Genomic DNA, 20,427 nt, shown 5'->3' on the forward strand with positions numbered 1-20,427 from the left:
AAAAAAAACAACCATCAACAATTAGAACTGGTCCTTATCTGAATTGGCAAACAACCCATTTCCAGTTTCTTCCTCCCCCCACCCCATGGGAACCAGTCAGCCTCCCCAGAGCTGAAAAGCTCATGTGGCCTGAATATGTAGGACAGACTACAAAAGGGTGGGATTCTGACTGACAGTTCCTAACACTAATGCTTTTTAAAGTGCCAGAGGTATCTTGTTTGCTGATGTAGTAGAACGGGTGGTCCTTCGCTCTTGGAACTGGAGCTGAAGTGGTGTACTCTCCACAACGAGATCTCCTCGCTGACCCTTGGGGGATGGAGTCAAGAAGAAAGATGGGCTGTGTAACCTACAGATCTTACTAGCTATATATAATTTGCACTGCTTTGGTTAATGGGAATTTCCATGCCCTAGGCACAACACTCAGAACCATCGCAGTTTCCCATCCGATATCAGTTAAACAATGTTTCTTAGACAATACTACATAATGAAAGACAAACTGTCTGGCCTCAGTTCTGGGAAACATCAGTGATGAGACACTGAGGTTATTTGGGACAGGCCGGCATTCTTTTAATCAGTGCACACCCAAAAAAACCATACGCTTTCCCCCATTGATACAGCTTAAATTAATCTTGATGTACAAGTTATAAACCCAGCATTTGATGGTTGCAAGACCATAGCTATGAGGAGCAAAAAGGACCCTCTAGATGTGTAAAGAAAATTAAAAAGGACACATCTCATTACCCAAAGACTTGAGAGAACAGTGGGCATGATCAAGCTAAGGTTAAAAACTTTTGTCATCCTACTGGATTATAATGGGCAAAATTCAAGCAGGCATGTTTGTGTGTGTGTGGTTTTACAATCCCTTCATTTGAAATGATTCTGGAACATTTGAGGAGGCAATTCTGAAGTCTGATGGGATGGGGTGGGACGGAGAATAAGGATCATTCCACTAGGAAAGTAAAAATGCTTACATTGACTCATTAGCACTGCTTTGAATTCAACCCACAGCATGAGTTACTCAAACTAAACTAGTACAATTCTTCAGAATATTTAACCACATTTCTAGTGATGGAGACTTTCCTCTGTCTTTTATCAGGCATTCATCAGCTCTGAAGTAGAATCTTTCTGCACCTGGAGGAAACAGTCCATCAAGCTGACACACAGCATCCCAAAGGCTTAGTTCATTTAGTTCACATTGATTGCATGCCAGGACCCAGGGCACTGCAATAATCTTACATACAAAATATAAAGGTATGTATAATATAATATGGCTGCTGCCCTCCATATGACTCCCTCTCTTGTTCCCAAGTAGGGGTCTTCTGCATGTGTGTACCTGTGGGGTGTGGTGGGGAAGTTTAATTTCCAAACAGTTCTTGGAAATAACTGGTGTTGTAGAGTGGAATCAAGGAAAAAGTAGAACCTAATCTGATATAAGGCAGCTTCCTATTTGTTCACCTAGCCCAGTATTCTTTATGTTGCCTGGCAGTGGCTGTCCAGGATTTCAGAGAAGATTCTCTCCCAACCCTACCTGGAAATGCTGGGAATTTAAATTAGGACCTTCTGCATGCAAAGCTCAGCTGTTACTGAGCTACAGCCCTTCCCCAAATGATGGTTGTATACATGGTGATGGTGTTACATGCATTTGTGTGCTGGCTGATGAGAGTGGTCATTCAAAAACATCGGGAAGGCATCATATTTGCTATTCTTGCCTTAGAATAGTCCATCTATTTTTTTTTTTATTTAACTGGATTTAGTTACCACTTAATCATTTATAACCTCTAAATTGTTTACTATAAAACGTTAATTAAAATAGTCATAAACTTGAATGTTAAAAACCAGCTAGCCTAAAAAATTATCAGAATATAAGTAAAACCAACAGCTGTGAAAAATAAAATTACATGTCTATTGTATATTCTGAATATCAATGGTTCTCCAAAGTCTTAGATAGAGATATTTCCTGACCCTTTTACTTGATATTATTTGAACTGGAAATTGAATCTGGGTTCCTATATGTGCAAAGGATGTGGTTTACCAAGGAGCTGAGGTCCCTTTCTTGGTTACATGACTTCACAAACCATTCAGATAACAGGATGTGCTCTGTCTAGTGCAGGGGCTTTGTCCTGCCCTTCCATCCATGTTTATCTAAAGAAAGGGAAGACTAGGCACAATTGCCAAACAGCCTCCTTGTGACGTTGCCAAGAATGTATGGCTCTTGTAGAATCCAGAGAACTGGGTTTCTATTTTCTTTGGGCTTAGCCTTAATCAAGCAATTACAAATACAGAATCGTTTATCCAAATGGCCCTTGAGAATATTCCAAACATTTGGATAAGCAAACATTTGTGTAAAGTGGAGCTCTCTAGATTTAAAGATACATTACCATGATACTAAGCAGGGAACGCACAATGAATTTTGATAGCAAGCAATTTTGATAACTGACATAACTGAGACAGGAATTCTCCAGTATTTCATTAAGGACTACAGCAAAGGAAGAAGGAATGTTACCATACACCTCTGTTTCACCTGTTAAATATGTCTCTACCCTACTTCACTAAATAATGATTTAATAAACTATGGTTTATTAAACTGTGGCTCAGTGTTATGTGTAAACCCTGCTTGGCAGCTTCATTGTGGTTAGTTTACTGCCAATAAACCATGACCTGAAGACATGATTTATTGATTTATGAATATTTGTTTGTTTTAACTATGGCATTGCATTATATATGAATCTTGAACCCTTCCTTAACCGTGGTTTGTTTGACCACCTCATCTCAGACACTCAGCAAAAAACAAAGGCACTAGGCAAAAGCAGTTGCAAAACAAAACTTTGGAAAAATTGTCTTTGGGACAACTTGCTGTTAACTTATGGTTTGTTAAACAAACCATGGGTTAGTGTTATACCAGGCCTGTGTGTGTATTTGTTACAGTTTTACCTTGTCTTTTCTCCAAGGGCTCAGTGTTTAAGTAAATCACCGTGTCAGGTAGTTTTGGATGAATGGGGTAACTTGACCCAAATCAGCTAGTCAGCATCATGACTGAACAGAGCTTCAAACTCACCCTTCTTCACAAGTCAAAGCCAAGCACTCTAACACAGAGAAAAGCAAATTTGTGGCCCCCTAGACATTGCATGGCCATTGATCAAGGATGATGGCAGTTACAGTCCAGCAGCATCTAGAGGGCACCAGGTTCCCCATCTCTGTTATAACTGTGGAGCCACACATCCTCTGCTTACTAGAAAGTCTGTAGAGTCTGCCAGTTAATATGTGGCATTCCCCCGTTCCTCAGCAAAGCAGAAAGGAAATATTTTGGTCCCTTGACAACTGAAATGAAAAGAATGAGCTAATGAAGGAAATTCAACAAGTGATGCAGTAACTGTAGTATAAAAAGCAAGGTATAAGAGTGTGGAGATATGGTTTTATCCCCGCAGTGGCAGAATTTATCTTGACAACACACAACACTTGACCAAAAATCCAAGACAGAAGTCCTTACACTGCTGGATTTCTGAGGTTATTTTAAGGCTCCACTAGGAGTGCTTCTATAACCAAGCTGTACTGTACACAAGAAAGGCTGAATGGCAGCTTCCCACGCTTTCAGTTTGGTATATTTTTGCAGCAAAATGGAAGTGAAAAAAAATGCTAAACATAAGAAGAGTCCAGCTGGATCAGCCCAAAGCCCTCTCTAGTCCAGTATCCTGTTTCCCACAGTGGCCAATCAGGAAGTCCACAGGTAAAGCATAAGGGCAACAGCATCTACCCTTTGTTGTCCCCCAACAATGCATAATTTGGAAGCAAGCTGCCTCCTGGAGGTAGCAAGGTGGTAGAGCATGAGACTCTTAATCTCAAAGTCATGGGTTCGAGTCTTACTTTCAGTGAAAGATTGCTGCATTGCAGGGGGTTGAACTAGATGATCCTTGTGGTCCCTTCCCACACAATTCTATGATAAGTAGTCATTAATGGGGAATTTGTCTACTGCCTTTTTAAATCCATCTAAACTAGTGGCTGTCACCTCTTGTGACAATAAATTCCATGAGTTAATTGTGGACAAGTATCTAAAACACTCTTTCACACTGCTCAAAGTACACATCACATCATATAACCTGTTTTTCCTGATGAGGCCGTTTGCACAACATACTTTTAAAGCACATGTAAAGTATATCCAGCCCCCCAAGAATCCTGGGAGCTGTAGATTGTTAAGGGTGATGGGAATTGCAGTTTTGTGGAGGGTAAACTACAGTTCTCAACCTTTGCAGGGGCGCTTTAAGTGTATGCTGTATAGGCAGATGTACTATATGTCTCATGGTTGGGCAAAGACTGATAAGTGACAAGAGTGCTCTGAAGTTACCAATGCTTGGGACTGTAGGGATAAGTTAAACACTGTATGTAAAACAGAATGAGAGACCAAAGGCTCCCTATCCCTTTCTGGACCCAATCCAAGATGTTAGGGATGACATTCAAAGCCCTAAATGGCCTGGGTCCAGCATACCCAAGAGGCTGCCCTTATCTTTCTGACACTCCACTATGACCTTTAAGAGTGACTGGGGATGCCCTCTTCAGCTTACCAAATCAAGACCACAAGGATGAGCAGAGAGCCTTCTTTGGCAGGTAGCCACCAACCGAGGAATTCCATTCCCCTGAAGACCTGCCAAAGCCTAGGCATTTTTGGAAGCAGTACAGGGGACACACACACACATTGCAGTAAGCCCGCAGCTTATGCAGGGGTTACACTCCGGGGATTGTGCCTAAAGCGAAAATCACTTCTAGTCAAAACACATTGGGTGTAATGGCAGGTGGGATTGCCAAAATCTTTCTCCCCAATGCCCCCCCTTTCTGCTCACTTCTTTTAAAAAAGTAATAAATTGCCGAGCGCATAAAGCTGAATATTAAATGTGCATAAATTGCAGGCTTACAATACCTATACCTATACCGATACAGTGGTGCCTCGCAAGACGAAATTAATTCGTTCCGCGAGTCTTTTCGTCTTGCAATGTTTTTCGTCATGCGAAGCACGGTCCGTTGCAACTGCGCCTCTTCAAGCGGCTTTAGGAAAAAAGCAAACAAACTTGCAAGACGTTTTCGTCTTGCGAAGCAAGCCCATAGGGAAATTCGTCTTGCGAAGCGATGCAAAAACCGAAAAACCCTTTCGTCTTGCGCATTTTTCATTTTGCGAGGCATTCGTCTTACGGGGCACCACTGTACTGATACCAATGCATAGTGGCTAGGGCTAAGAAGATATGGGGCAAAAGAGTGTGTAAGCCAGAGATGGGGAAGTCGCAGCCCTCCAATTCCCATCATCCTTGACCATTTAACATCTTGAGTGGGGCTGAGTCCAGTCCAACAACATTCAGAAGGCCCCTGCTGTATGCAACCAATCTAAATGCGGCCTTGGTGGTTAATGCATTGCCACCCACCTTCAGTAGACGAGACGGATAGTTCAGTAACAGGGCAGATACCCTGCATGTGGAAGGCACTAGGTTGAACTGTTAAGTTGCAGGAGAGAGATCTCCACCCAAGGCTTTGAAGAACCACTGCTATACAGAGTAGACAAAGCTTGGCTACCTAGACCAAAAGTCTGACTTGACAGAAGGCAGCTTGATAGGCTCTTGTGAGGCCTTGTGTATAGAAAGGGAGTATTGTTTCTGCTTTTGTTTGGCCAAGGGGGCTGGGCACACAAATGGCTAAGACCCCTTGATCTAGGCTTTTATCAGATTCTTTAACCAACTTAAGATGGCTGGCATGCCATAATACAGTCTTAGTGGGTGCCATAGACTGGTCCCAGTTTTTATTGCTGTCATTAAGTGTGTGTGTTGTGGGGGTAAGTCCTGTAAAGTTAAACAGCACACAGAAGTGATCTGTGTCTTCATTTCTTCCTCTGATTCATATCCTTCTCCCTCTCTGCCCTATGTCTTTTACTCAGTTCTCAGAAACCATGAGTGAATGGGTGGCGATAAATCACTTTCCAAACTGACCTTTGACTTTTCCTGAGCTTGAGGGTCTGTTGGCCAGACTGTGTGTGCTCTTGTGCTTATAAACTGGGCTCCCAGCTCCCCCTCCAAACAAAGGTAATCCTTGTGCTGTCCCACCCCTTCCCATTGCAATTCTGTGTCCCCAAAAGACAAGCTGGATGGAGGAAGAAGAATCACATTAAAAATAAAAATAAAAAGACAAGGTCTATCTGTTTAAGCACACAAGACTGCACACACAGTGTACATTTAGCTCATCAACTGCAAAAGTAGATCCTAATCATACTTGAATCCATGTTTTATGTTTTTTTATATATATATATAGATATAGATATATAAAGATTCTATACTACGTATTCATTGCATTTATATCTCACCTTTTCTCCAATATGCTCAAGATGGCGTATATGGCAATCTTCCTCCCCATTTTATCTGCGCAACAACCCTTTGAGGTTGGTTAGACTGAGACTAGCCCAAGGCCATGCAAATGAGTTTCATGGCTGGACATGAACACCATGCTGGCTCTCTCTATCCACAATTTTTTTAAAAAATATACTGGGTGTTGTTGCATTTTCCCCCCACATGTGTAATAAACAGGGTTGCATCTAACACTAGGCTTACTCAAAGAAAACCCACTGAAGTTAATGGGCATTGCTAACTTAGTTACAGGTAGCCGTGTTGGTCTGCTGTAGCCAAAACAAAATAAAAAAATTCCTTCCAGTAGCACCTTAGAGACCAACTAAGTTTGTTATTGGTATGAGCTTTCATGTGCATACACATTTCTTAAGATACTTATTCTTCAGTGTATCTGAAGTAGTGTGCATGCACATGAAAACTCATACCAATAACCAACTTAATTGGTCTCTAAGGTGCTACTTATTTCAGTGGGTCCACCCTGAGAAGAACTTAGTTGAATAGAACCTATAATAATAATACTTAACATCTGTACAGCGCTTGCGAGGGTTCAAAGTAATTAACATGCATTATCTCATTTAAATCCTTATAAACAACCCTGTAAGGCAATTCAGTATTATCCCTCATACTGCAAACAGGGAGGAAGCAGTGGCGCTGGTGGCTGGTGCTCTTTGGGACTGGCAGGGCAGAAGGCAGGGAGGCCAACAGTAGATGGTGCCAGAGCCAAATGACAGGCAAAGTCAATTAATTCCAGGTTTGCCCCAATGCCCCTGATGAGTTCTACAAGGAATATGGAGGAGCAGGAAGCTGACAGGCGGTGCCACTCCATGGGCAGGGTGTCAGAAGGAAGCCACATGATGACTAGCTGACAGCAGACTGAGGTTGGTGGGGCAGTGCCTCTTTCTCCCAAACTGACCAGCTTCTACTGGGGTGAGGGGATTGATGTAAAAAATGGCTTGCCTTAAGGCCAGCTAACTATTTCTTAGCAGAGGCAAGATTTGAACCGAGGATTTCCTGATTCACAGCCTAGCCTTTAACCACTATGCTACAACAGTTATCAAGGGTTCTTTCCTTCTGAAATGAAAGTTCAGTTCTATTAACATAAACATTTTTTTAAAAATTTAATTTGATTAATCGGGATCTGCTGTCGCTCTATTCCCCCAAATGCTCAGGGTGTTCTTGAGATGGAGAATGAAATCAGAGAAGCCTCAAAAAGAGTGTTGGAATAATGGGCAACTCACACATACTCACGCATAGACTAGGAATTAGATAAATCTATGCTGTGGGTAAAACCTCAGCACCTAGGACTTGCCGATCGCATGGTCGGCGGTTCGAATCCCTGCGGTGGGGTGCGCTCCCATCGTTTGGTCCCAGTGCCTGCCAACCTAGCAGTTCGAAAGCACCCCCAGGTGCAAGTAGATAAATAGGGACCGCTTACCAGCGGGAAGGTAAACAGCGTTCCGTGTGCTGCGCTGGCTCGCCAGCTGCAGCTTCGTCACGCTGGCCACGTGACCCGGAAGTGTCTGCGGACAGCGCTGGCTCCCGGCCTCTAGAGTGAGATGAGCGCACAACCCTAGAGTCTGTCAAGACTGGCCTATACGGGCAGGGGTACCTTTACCTTTACCTTTATGTTCTGATAATGTGGAAAACAACAGTGCGTATGATTTTAGTAGAGTTGGCCCAAGATTTTTTTACTTCAAAATATAGTATTTCTTTTAAAAAACAAAAATAAAATCCTACGACAGATCAGTATAAAGGAAGTTGAAAGGGAAATTCAGTAAGGTCAGCTGTCTCCAGAACCACTGAATGTTATTCAAAATCACAATAATAAAAGCTCAGCTGGAATGGATACCCCCAGAACAGAAAATGTACCACTAAGTCCAAGAGAATGCCAGCATGGTTAATGAGCAGAGTCAAGGAAGCTAATAGATTAGAGACAAGAAGGCTTCTTTCAGAAAATGGAAGTTTGGTTACAATGAGGAGAACAAAAAGGAACATAAACTTTGATAAAAGTAATACAAGCTGAAAAAAAATGCAAATGGAATGCAAATAATATTACCGAATTATTAATGTATTGTCATTGTCATTGCTATATGCATTGCTATTGGTATTATTACAGGAGTGTATTGCTAAAATAATTAAGAATAACAAAAATATATATTTAAAGGCTTCAGAAGGATAGGAAGATGGTTGACCACTGGACGGTAAGGGAATTAAAAGTGTGCTAAAGTAAGAAAAGAAGACTGCAGAGCAACCAAATGAATAATTTTGTTAGTCTTCACTGCAAAAAGTGTAGGCGAAATACTGTGCTTGAGTTGACTTCTAAAGAAAGGGAGTCTGAAGAACTGATACAAATAGTTGTGACAAGAGATAAAATTCTTATGAACAAATCACTGCTTCCAGACGCTATCCATCTGATAGTTTTTAAATGTGAAATTGCTGATCTGCTAACAAAAATATGTAACTGGTCCCTAAGATTGGTCTCTGCCAAGAGAACTGGGAAGTGAGCAAACATACTGCTGTTCTTTGCCACACTTGCAATTATGCAGCTTCTTATTTCACATAAATACATAATACAGAACTGTTCTCATGTTCTCACATAGATGGATAGATAGATGGATAGATATAGATAGATATATGATAGAGATAGATAGATAGATAGATAGATAGATAGATAGATAGATAGATAGATAGATAGATGATAGATAGATAGATGATAGATGATAGATAGATAGATAGATAGATAGATAGATAGATAGATAGATAGATAGATAGATAGATAGATAGATAGATAGATGATAGATAGATGATAGATAGATATCCAGGAAATTATAGGCTGCTTAGTTTAATGTTTGTTCTAGATAAATTGTTGGAAAGCCTTATTTAAAAAATGATCAAGAATATGGAAGAACAAGTTTTGCTGAAGAAGTCTCAACAAGGCTTCTGAAAAGGTCGTTCCTGTCTCACTAGGCTTTGGATGAGCATGTGGATAGCGGGGATTCAGTAAGCACTGTTTACTTGGGCTTTCAAAAAAGCTTTTGATAAAGTCTTTCTCCAAAGACACCTGAGCAAACAATCATAGGATAACAGAAGAGGTCCTCTTATGGATCAATAACTGGTTAAAGAACAGGAAGTAGAGAGTAGGAACAAATGGACAGTTCTCATAATGGAGGGTTATAAACAGTGAGGTCCCCCAAGGATCTGTTTTGAAACCAGTGCTCTCCAACTTGTTTGTAAATGATCTGGAGTTAAGAATGCGGGAAAGTCAAGAGGGTCAGCTCTTTCCAGAACATTGGGGATTACTCAAAACCACAATAACAGAAGCTTAGCTAGAACGAATACCATAAATCAAGCAAGGTATCACCAAATTCAAGAGTTGGCATGTTTAATGAGAAGAACAGGATGAGTTTTAAAAACAATAAATCTGACAAACCCCATGGATCCCCTGTTGTGATTCTGTGATGCAAAAATGTTTCTGAGATGCCTTCAAGGGCCCCCATAATTTGGGACTCAGTCTGAAAAAGGTCATCCTCTTTAGTTTAGAAAAAGAGGAGTAAGGTGGGGCATGCTATTGTATAAAACTACCATTTTAAAATCTGCCTTCTCATCTGCTCCCCTTCCCAACCCCGAGTTCATGCAAATTCAGGATTGAAGTAAGTCATTACAAATCCTCCAATGAAGAAGAAGAGTTTGGATTTGATATCCCGCTTTATCACTACCCGAAGGAGTCTCAAAGCGGCTAACATTCTCCTTTCCCTTCCTCCCCCACAACAAACACTCTGTGAGGTGAGTGGGGCTGAGAGACTTCAGAGAAGTGTGACTGGCCCAAGGTCACCCAGCTGCTGCATGTGGAGGAGCGGAGACGCGAATCCGGTTCCCCAGAATGCAAGACTACTGCTCTTAACCACTACACCACACTGGGGGTTATGAGATGGCAGCTTTACATTTTTATGTACAGTGGTGCCTCACAAGACGAAATTAATTCGTTCCGCAAGTTTTTTCGTCTTGCGAGTTTTTTGTCTTGCGAAGCACGGTTTCCCATAGGAATGCATTGAAAATCAATCAATGCGTTCCTATGGAAACCGCCTTCAGACCAGGTCTGGGGACAGTCTGTCCCCCGACCTCTTCTGAAGGCTGGGGGGGGCAAGGGCTTTTTTTCCCCACCGCCAGCCTTCAGAAGGCTGTTCTGAAGGCTGGCGGTGGGAAGAAAAGCCCTTCTCCCCACCTCCCGCCCCGCAAGCTCCGGGGACAGGAGGGCTTTGCTATCGACCGCCAGCATTTTAAAAGCCCCCGGGACAGTGGATTTTAAAATGCTGGCGGGTGGCAGCGAAGCCTCCGCTGTCCCGGGGCAATTTTAAAATGCTGGCGGGCGGCAGCGAAGCGTTCGCTGCCGTCCCCCAGCATTTTAAAAGCCCCCGGGACAGCGGAGACTTTCAGCCCCCCGCCGGCCTTCCTGGACCTCTTCTGAAGGCCGGAGGGGGCGAAAGGCTTTGCTCCCCACCGCCAGCATTTAAAAGAGGTCCCCGGAGATTTCCCTATGGGCTTTCTTCTTGCGAAGCAAGCCCATAGGGAAATTCGTCTTGCGGAACGACTAAAAAACGGAAAACTCTTTTGTCTTGCGAGTTTTTCGTTTTGCGAGGCGTTCGTCTTGTGGGGCACCACTGTATATAAAGAAGAAGGAAGATATCATGGAGGATACGGCTATCAGTAGCAACTATCCATGGTTATTTCTTTATTCATGTAGTGCCATCTATGTTACATTGAGCTTTATAAACAGTATATTATGGTTGTATACTACCTCCAGATCAGAGGCAGTATGTCCCGAGTACCAGCTTGTGGGGAACCACAACAGGAAATGGCTGTTGTCTTCATGTTCTGCCAATGCTGAACTAGAGGGTCCTTTGATCTGATCCAGTAGGGATTATCCTGTGTTCATAGGTAGGACACTCTATTAGAGTCTGAACCTGAACAGAACATTTAGTATTTAGCTACAGCTTGTTCTTGCTATTGCTGGTACAAATGCATGTTGCAATAAAGGAAAGGAATTAAGTGGGTGAATTAAGAAGACTTGGTTGCTGGTCTAGATCTGTAGAGTAAGGGAAGGAGATAGAAACAGAACCACTGGGGAGGTCACTGAATAACTCATTTGGGACAGGAGTTCCAATGCTGAACCCTAATTTGAAGGTCTGTGTGTGATCTATAAACCACACCTTCTCATCCTACAGTGGTGTCAGATATATGCTTATAGATTATGTATCAACATTAAACAATGCAGATGGCATTATATAATAATAGATATTATGTTCCTGGGTGCCGCTACAAATCCTACCTCAGTCAATCCATGGGCGGTTACAGGCTAGAAAAGGGTGAAGTTTTTTGCATGTTAAGACTTGTCCAACTTTTTGGATTGAGTTTCTTAGTTGCTAGCATGGATAGTCAGGTTGCTACTACATGCAGGGGCAACAATGATGGACAGTGAGGAGGAAGAGGTGGGAGACAGAATACAGTCGGCCCATTGTGTACAGGAAGAGAACAAATCAACTGAAATGGGCTAAAAGATACTAAAAGAGTGAACATGTCACATCCACCTCCAAAAAATATATTTTCATTATTTCTAGAATAGCCGACATTTAAGGAGCTACAGTACCTACAGTTTGGAGTGGTGTATGAGCAAGTGCTTTTATTAGCACTTGCTTGGGAGAGTCAGTACAGCTCTTAGCTTACCTCCTCATGAGTAACTTAGCAAAGTAACGCACATGCTCATAAAAGCAATGCATGTCATTATACATCCTCTACTCAGAAGAAAATAAATGTTCCCACATTTAGAACTCGAACCAAATGCAAAGCACAGTAATTATATCCCACAGACATGCTGGTTTCTAAGAAACATGCCTGTAATGTATAGACGTGCAAACAAATTAATAGCTGCACACAGTTTACAGGAAAACCCTGAGTTTGCAAAAAATTGTTCAGAATAAGCTAAAGCAGGGCAGATGGCTGGCTCACAGTCATGAAGAGGCATGGAGGAAGGCAGCTGTTGAGTAACAGAGGGGTTAGCTTACTAGTAAGGGCACATTCACTTATTTGGAGATGTGGCATTTCAGCCAATTCAGACCCTGCACCACACACACTTTAACCTTGTGGTGAAGAGCAAGGAAGGGGAACATGTGGCCCTCCAGATGTTGCTGCACTCCAGCTCCCATCTGCCCCAGTCAGCACAGCCAATGGTCTGGTCCACAAAGGTGGAATGTGCAGTCCAACAACATCTGGAGGGATACAGGTTTCCCATCCTTAGGACAGAGGGTTCACTGCAAGAGCTGTCTCTGCATTGCACTAGTGTCCCAGGAGAAAAACTAGACTTACTCCAACTAGACACAGCATTTCCAAAAACAAAGGTGTTGTGAAGATAAATTGGTGGAAGGAGGGAAGAACATCATGTGTTCACTTGTGTTCTACCTCTACAGTTGGAGGTAGTATGTACCTGAATACCAGTTTTTTGGAATCACAAGTGGGTAGAATGCTGTTGTGGTTAGGTCTTGCTTTTGGGCTTCCCACATGCATCTGGTTGGCCCCTGTGAGAACAGAATGCTAGACAAGATGGGCCATTGGCCTGATCCATCAGGCTCGTTTATCTACTGCATTTTGGAAAATTATTTGTCTGTCTGCCTATCCAACTCTTCTCTATGGGTTCGGCTGCCTCTTGAGATATTGTGACCAAACTTGGCATGAGGTTTCAAGAGGTGGGACAGTGGTCTTCATTGACATTTGTATGTCAGACACCATTCTGAATCAAGATGGTGCACCATAAAACGTTGCGTTGGCATTACTTTGCCCATTTGGGCATACTTTCAACTGCCTCTCAATATATGATTGTGAAACTCAGCATAAGTGTTTCCAAGGTGGATTCTTCATCGTTTGAATGCTAGGCACAATTTTGATCATTTTCCCAAGGAGCTCAGGCTAGGATACATGGTTCTCTTTTGTACATGTTTCATGTACAAAGCAGATTATTGAGCATTCAAAGCTGAATTAATGTCTTTCAGCACATTGGCTGTATCGCTGGAAAGGTGGACAACATTACTTTAAGGGTGAGCCTGTGACCTGGATTCAGGAATTAAAGTATTTACCATCACAAAAGAATGGCCAGGCTGCCCAAGTAAGCAATCACTGGCTTTTGCCACATATCCTGACAGACAGAATTTCTGTTGCAGACCGCCTCTTTCTGTGATGTATGTATGATGTTTTGGGGGTGGTCTTGGGCTACAGGGTGGACAATTTCAAAAGTCTTTATAAGGGCTTGCACATCATTGTTCTGGGTTCCTCCTCCCTCCTGCATGTGATGAGGACCCTGCTGCAACAGTTTAATAAAGATCAGGCTTACTAGTTGCTTTGCTTCTCAATATTATTTGGTTGGCCTCTGTTATTTTCTCCCACCAACAGGGAACCCACTTAAGGACTCTATATGGGCTCTTGGATACCCCATAAGGGAAAAGGAGCAGATTTTATTTACATCAGTTGCAATTCTAAACACACTTACTGGGTAGTAAGTCCAATTGAGTATAGTGGAATTTACATCTTAGAAAATATGCATAACCTGGCACTGCACATACACTATCCAGAAATGGCTATGTTTCTTTCGTTGGAAAGTTTAAGTGGTGTGTGTTCACACCCATGGGAGACAGCAGTGCATTGTCTCAAAGGCCAAACTCAGCTGAGTAAAACTGAGACAATCGCTTGCATTTTTTAAAATGGCATGACAAAATTGTACTCATGGTGGTGATTCATTTAGACTTCTATAATTAAAAATTCAAAAGATGCGTTGGACGCTGTGATGGATACATGAAGCAAATGAAAATGCTAAAAAAACTCTCTCCCCCTTTCTCTGCTTCAGAATCTTGTCCCATTTCCCAGACAGGTGTGCCACTGTCACATGTTTATTGCCAATTGTCTTATCAAATATTGTGGTCTCCTGTAAATCCTTATAAATGACAACAAACTTGTAAGAAATCAAAGCCAAAAGAAAAGAAAAGACAAACACACTCTCCCAGTTCATGGTCTGAATCAGGTAGAATGTTGGCTTTAGGATTAAATGCAAATTCAGGCTTTTAGTTGTCTTTGTTGCAAATCTCAAGCTTACCTGAAAGCCTCCAAAGGTAAACAAAAACAACTGGTGCTGCTTACACCTTCCGGCATTAAGTGGGAAAGGCATCCCATCTCCAGCAGACATGCAAACACAGCCCTGTCTCTCCACATTTTCTCCTAAAGTGCTCACTTGTGCTTCTTCATTTACAAACTAGAACTGCTTTGGGTGTTTTAGGTCTTTGTAAGAACAAAGCCCGCTTCACCAAGCATAGAAGCAGCTCTGTGGCAATCAGCATCAATATTCTCATCTTAAAAATAAAATAAAAATGCTTACATGCATTGGCAGATTGCTCCAGGACCTCACAATGGTGAAACTCAGCCCCAAGTTGGATATACAGTAACTGTGTGTTTCACTGCACTTGACTCCCATAGACCAGGTATGACCAAACTTGGCCCTCCAGCTGTTTTGGGACTACAACTCCCATCATCCCTAGCTAATAGCACCAGAGGTCAGGGATGATGGGAATTGTAGTCCCAAAACAGCTGGAGGGCCAAGTTTGGCCATGCCTGCCATAGACTAAGAGATGAAGATGGCCGTGAACCCTGGGAATACAGATTGACTGTGGCTTGTTGTTGACAGTATAATCTTCACTCCCTGATAGGCAGAGGTGGCATCAGGAACTGGCACCTTCACCCCAGTACCTACTTGGCCCAAGGTATCACTGAGCTGACTGTCCTGTCATGCCCTGGAGCACCCATTACTCTGGGACACTGTAGAAAAGTTAAACAGCAAGCAGATTGCCAGTACCAGCTGCCCCCAGGTTAGCCTATGGAGGTGTCCTCAGGCTCCATGAGGTGTCCTTGAGTCTCTGTCTCAGGAGGTAAAAGCCTTTCAGCAAACACCCAAGAGAGTGAGGATCAAGGCACAACTCTCCTTTGAAATGGTCAGGTGTTGGTGTCAGGGGCGGGCAGGGCTCTGAGGATTGTGTGGTGGAGGCAGCGGAAGGAGGAAGTGATTTGTGGGGTTTTGTGCCAAGGCTGAATGATGAGGAAGAGTTTGGGGGAGTAGGAGCAGGAGCTGGGGCTGGAGGATGGGCAGGATGCCTCCCTTGCTGTCCCCCAGGTCTAGGAGGGGTTTAAAGTGGCAGGCACAGTGACAACTTCTGTGTAGGAGAAGTCACGTGTTGCTTGTACATGACCCATCAGACGTGAGTACTTAAATTTGGGTGGAGGTGTGGTTATGCTGTTGCCCCAACAGTCCAGTTCGGAGCACAAGCTAGGGCAGGGTCACCAGAAAATAGTCACCAGAAGCCTGTGTGTGCATTATGTGCACCTTTGGAGCTACTGCAAGTACGTGGTTTGTCAACAAAGAATTAAACCACCAGCATTTGTCCTCCCTGAGCTGGGTTTGCTGAGGACAATTGGCCTGCGATAGTCATGTTTGGGTCCGTTTTGTCTCACACCATTCTATTGAAACGTATCCACCGACCTTTCCCTATGAAAAGCACAGTATTTATATAAGCACTGTCAGAAGTACTATGAGCAGCCAAAGCTGACAAACATTGAAATTAGATCTGGTTGGCTGGCTTCAGTGGGGATATTTCTTTGGAAAGTGCACGCTAATTTAAATACATACCCAAACAATTCAGCCAGACGCTTAACTGCACAGCTGCAGACTGTAACACATTCTGCCGTGACATAATTCTCAAATACTGTACACTAGTGTCACGCCTAAACATGCTCGGAAAAGTAAGCAGTGTCATACCGAAATACAGTGAACAAGGTGTCTTGACAACAATGAAAACTTAAAAAGGAAAAGAGGTGGGAAGTGGTGTCATTGAGTTCTCTCCATTGCTCTGCTGCATCCAATTCAAATAAATAGATGACAAAGCCGTCTCCGACCTCAGTTCACTTTAGTCACCTTGAGGTACCCAAAATGAGTTTTCCTCTTGTTCTGCTCCATTTTGCAATGTTGTACAGTGTCATGGACTGGCTGGATGCAGAGGAGTGGTGGGAGGCACCAGCCAGGGAACCCACAGGGAAGAAGGCTCAGAGCCCAGGCATTGGTAGTAGGACAACAATGAGTGGATAGAGGGAGAAGAAGCAGATTGGGAGGACGAGGCATCCGCAGCAGAAGAGGTGACATGGTTTAGTGAACAGGAAGAGGCTGTGATGGTTTTGACTCCGAGGACAAAGCAGGGACTAGGGAGGAGTGGGGCCAGGAGAGGCAGGCTGATGAAGAAGCCAGGGAGTCTCCCCCTCCTGCGGTGACCAGCTCCTCTCCATCCTGGTCTCCTAGAACCCACAGAGAAATGAAATGGGCAGAGTAGAAGGTGCTTGTTCACAGACACAGCCTGAGACCATGTAGGAAATACCCTGGAGGGGAGAAGTCCTAGTGGGCACTGAGAAAGTGAGGACCTTCAGTCCTCACAACTGCTTCATTGGGGCAAGACCGCCTGGAAAGGGTTACTGAGACCAGTAGGCATGGGCTGCAGTTTGCTTCCTTGAATAAGGAGTTAACGCCACTGCCCTCGGGTGACTTATTGTTTTGTTGCTGACCTACAACTGACTCCAACCCTGACAAACAGATAGAGATACTGGCCTGCTCAGCATTTGAGGAGGGAAACAGCACTCGGTAACAGAAATAAAGTTCAAGTCAGACTCTTGGGTCTATGTAGCTCAGGGATCTGCAACCTTTCAGACAAAAAGAGCCACTTGGACCCGTTTCCGAAGAAAAAAAAAACTGGGAGCCGCAAAACTCGTCATTATAAAAATAACTTTTTTGTCACTTTTTTATTATTACTTTGTTTGACCCCTCAGAATTACTCCTCCTCATAGAAATAAACGTTAAATTAACAAGTTACCTTTGTGTGTGTGTGTGTGTGTGTGTGTGTGTGTGTGTGTGTTCTTCACTCCCCTTTCAATGCAGTGACCAGCGTACATGCCCCTTACAATGTAGCGGGCGGGCGGGAAGGTGACGTCGGGACGGTGCGTGACTAACGCCCCCACTGCCCCCATGCGACGTCACAGCCAGTACAGTGCCCGCCACAGTGGGGAGTGTCGGGGCACACAATGCGCCTCCTCCCCTCGCTAGTATCTGCCCCGGAGCCGCAGAAAAGGTGTAAAAGAGCCACATGCGGCTCCGGAGCCGCGGGTTGCTGACCCCTGATGTAGCTCAACATTATCTATGTTGACCAGCAGCTGCTCTCCAGGTTTTCTGACTGGAGACATTCCTAGTCTTACCAGGAGAACTGGGGACCTTTTGCATGCAAAGCAGATGCTCCGAGTGGCAAGCCTTCCAATATCATAGGTAATACATCAGTTCAGTTTCCCACTATTCAATACCAAACCCATTACAGTATCTGCTTCCATTGAAAGGTAATGTCAAACAATCTGAGAGCTCTGCCTAGAATGTTTATCTGTCATCATTTTTACACAAGTGAGACCAATGACCCATCTAGTCAGTCCAGCATCCTGCTCTCATAGGGGTTAACTAGATGCCTCTGGGAAGCCTACAAGCAGGACCCAAGTGCAACACCACTCTTCCCACTTGTGAATCCCAAAATGTGGTATCCAGTCCCTTGAGTCATCACAGGTTTGAACTCCCTGCAATAAAGATCGGGTAAAACAACGGTTGCAGTGTCTTTCAGGAATGGTGGGGGAAAGCAGCCTCCCAATCTAATCACCTAAGTGAACTGGTGGATCAGACCAAAACCCCATCCAATCCAGCACTTTGTTTCCACAGTGGCCAAACAAATTTGTATGGGAAGCCCTGACTGCACCTGAGTATTCCTCAGGTATAACAGTAGCCCTCTTGCATCAGACTAAGAACTCATCTAGTCTAGCATCCAGACCCAGAAGCTCAGAAGTAGGGCAAGAAGGCAATAACCTCCCCAGCAACTGGAATTCCCCTAGCAACTGGAATTCAATAGTATACTGCCTCTAAACCTGGGAGCTTCATATAATCATTGTACTTGATATAGAGCCATTTTCCATTATGTTCTGCCTCCATGGTCAGAGACATCAATTGATGGAAGCTACAGAAGAAGAGCATGCTCTTGTGCTGGGGTCCTGCTTTATGGTTTTCCCCAGGCATCTGGCTCATCACTGAATGAACGGGGTGCTGGATTAGATGGGGTATTGGCCTGATCCAGCAGGCTCTTATGTTATTTTCTTCTAACCATCTTGCTTGCCGCCACCTCATACAGTAATAATCTTCATGTGCTTTACTTTGTCTATCAGTGTGACTGGGATGAACCCAACCCCCCCAAGTTCTAATATTGTGGGAGAGGGTGCAGGTCTAGTCACTGTGTCTAAATACAGCTCTCTGGCTTTACACAATCAGCTAACTGGCTCCGCACAACGAACACCTATTGTCAATATAAACAATTACGGTAAATGGCCCTGTGTACTACCATGCAAGCTAAAGCCGCAAATCCCTCTCATTCAAAAGAAAAAAGGACAACTGTGCCGTGTTGGTAACAGTGCTCCAGCAACTGGGATTTAGAAATAAACAAACACACAAACCAAGTGCTTTTACAAGTGTACTTGGGGTGTATAAAAACGGAACATATTCAAGAGCAGAAATGTAGGCCTTGCTAACGCACCTCCCCACCCACTTGGCAAAACCTCCTTGAGCACCTCATGCCCACCACAGAAGCGAGAAATTGGGCCCAGAGAATTTCTCCTAGCACGCCCCCACCGCACCACAGAATATACCATTAACACAACAAAGGAAAGAAAAAATGACATACCTTTGTGCTCTGCTCTTCACTTCCTTCTTAAGCTCCAACAGAGGTGATAGTCTGAGGCCTTGCCTAAACTTCAGCTCATGGTGTCTCCTTTTGGAAGCTTGACCTCTATTATACCACATTAACTGTCATGGCTTCCCCCAAAGAATCCTGGGAACCAAAGTTTCTTAAGGGTGCTGGGAGCTGTTAGGAGCCCCAATATTCCCCTCACAGAGCTGTTTTCCAGGGCAATTTGACAGTCAGTCCCTGTTCTCAGGGAACTCTAAGAATAGAGCTCTGTGAAGGAAATAAACCCTTAATGAACTACAGCTCCCATGATGCATTGGGTGAAGCCTTGTTTGTTTAAAGTGGCCAGTCTTTAAATGTATGGTGTGGCATAAATGAGGCCTAACTCTCGGCCTTACCTTGATACAAATGGGAATGAACTGTGTAGTCTGCCTGCAGTAACAAATAACAGAAAGCTGGGAGAGCTATTTAGATATTAAATAGCACTCAGTGCTTGGTAGCCCCCCTAGGTTTCGTTTTCAATTCCTAACAGAGCCAGAGAGAGACTTTTTTGGTGTGCGTATTGTTGTTTTCAACATGCTAATATATAGATATGTGTCATGGGTGCCAGCACAAAATGGCTGCCATGCACAGAAAGAAAGGTGGGGTGGGAGGAGAAAAGAATAAGAGGGGGAGGTTCACCCCTATATCTTGACTATAAAAGTTGGGTCTTAGCCTGCTATACATACTGAAAATTAATGCCCATCCAGGCTGTTTCCCCTTAATAACTTCCCAAGAGTGAAAGCTAATTCTGCCAATATTCAAATGAGCTCAGAGAAGCAGATGCTGAACGTATTTCTGCATGGGAGTTTCCTGCTGTTGAGGTATGGCATTTTAGTACAAAGCAACTGTGTGGGACAATATACTAACACACACAAAGATCTGAAGGTACTATGCTGCAAAGGACTTGCTACTGTATATCCTTCCTCTGAATGAGCCTCATATAAACTAGATGAACATCCTTTTTTGTCTTTGATTAGTCACTTAAGAACACAGCAATAACTTTTGAACCCCATCTCCCCAAATTATCTGCTGCCAAGATGGTTTCAAATTTCTGCACATCTTTGGGCCTCAGTTGGCAGTTGAGGGGTCTGACTCCCAACTTGTCTGCAGTCTCCCCCAGTCCCGCTCACCTTGTTGCACGGAAGAGGTGCCTAGGAAGCTCTTTATACAAAGTC

The 20,427-nt window shown here is 43.6% G+C and overlaps 1 protein-coding gene across 1 annotated transcript in view; it reads right to left on the minus strand.

The window, feature by feature from the left end:
* Positions 1-19,513, minus strand: part of WNT5B (Wnt family member 5B) — a 137,863-nt gene extending 118,350 nt beyond the window's left edge. The window contains exon 1 of the mRNA XM_083700658.1: positions 19,208-19,513. The gene's annotated coding sequence lies outside the window, so the exon portion shown is untranslated. The remainder of the gene's footprint in view (positions 1-19,207) is intronic.
* Positions 19,514-20,427: the final 914 nt, after the last annotated feature.

The sequence above is a fragment of the Podarcis gaigeae genome, assembly GCF_964106915.1.
Source record: "Podarcis gaigeae genome assembly, chromosome: 10".
Taxonomy (NCBI): Eukaryota; Metazoa; Chordata; class Lepidosauria; order Squamata; family Lacertidae; genus Podarcis; species Podarcis gaigeae.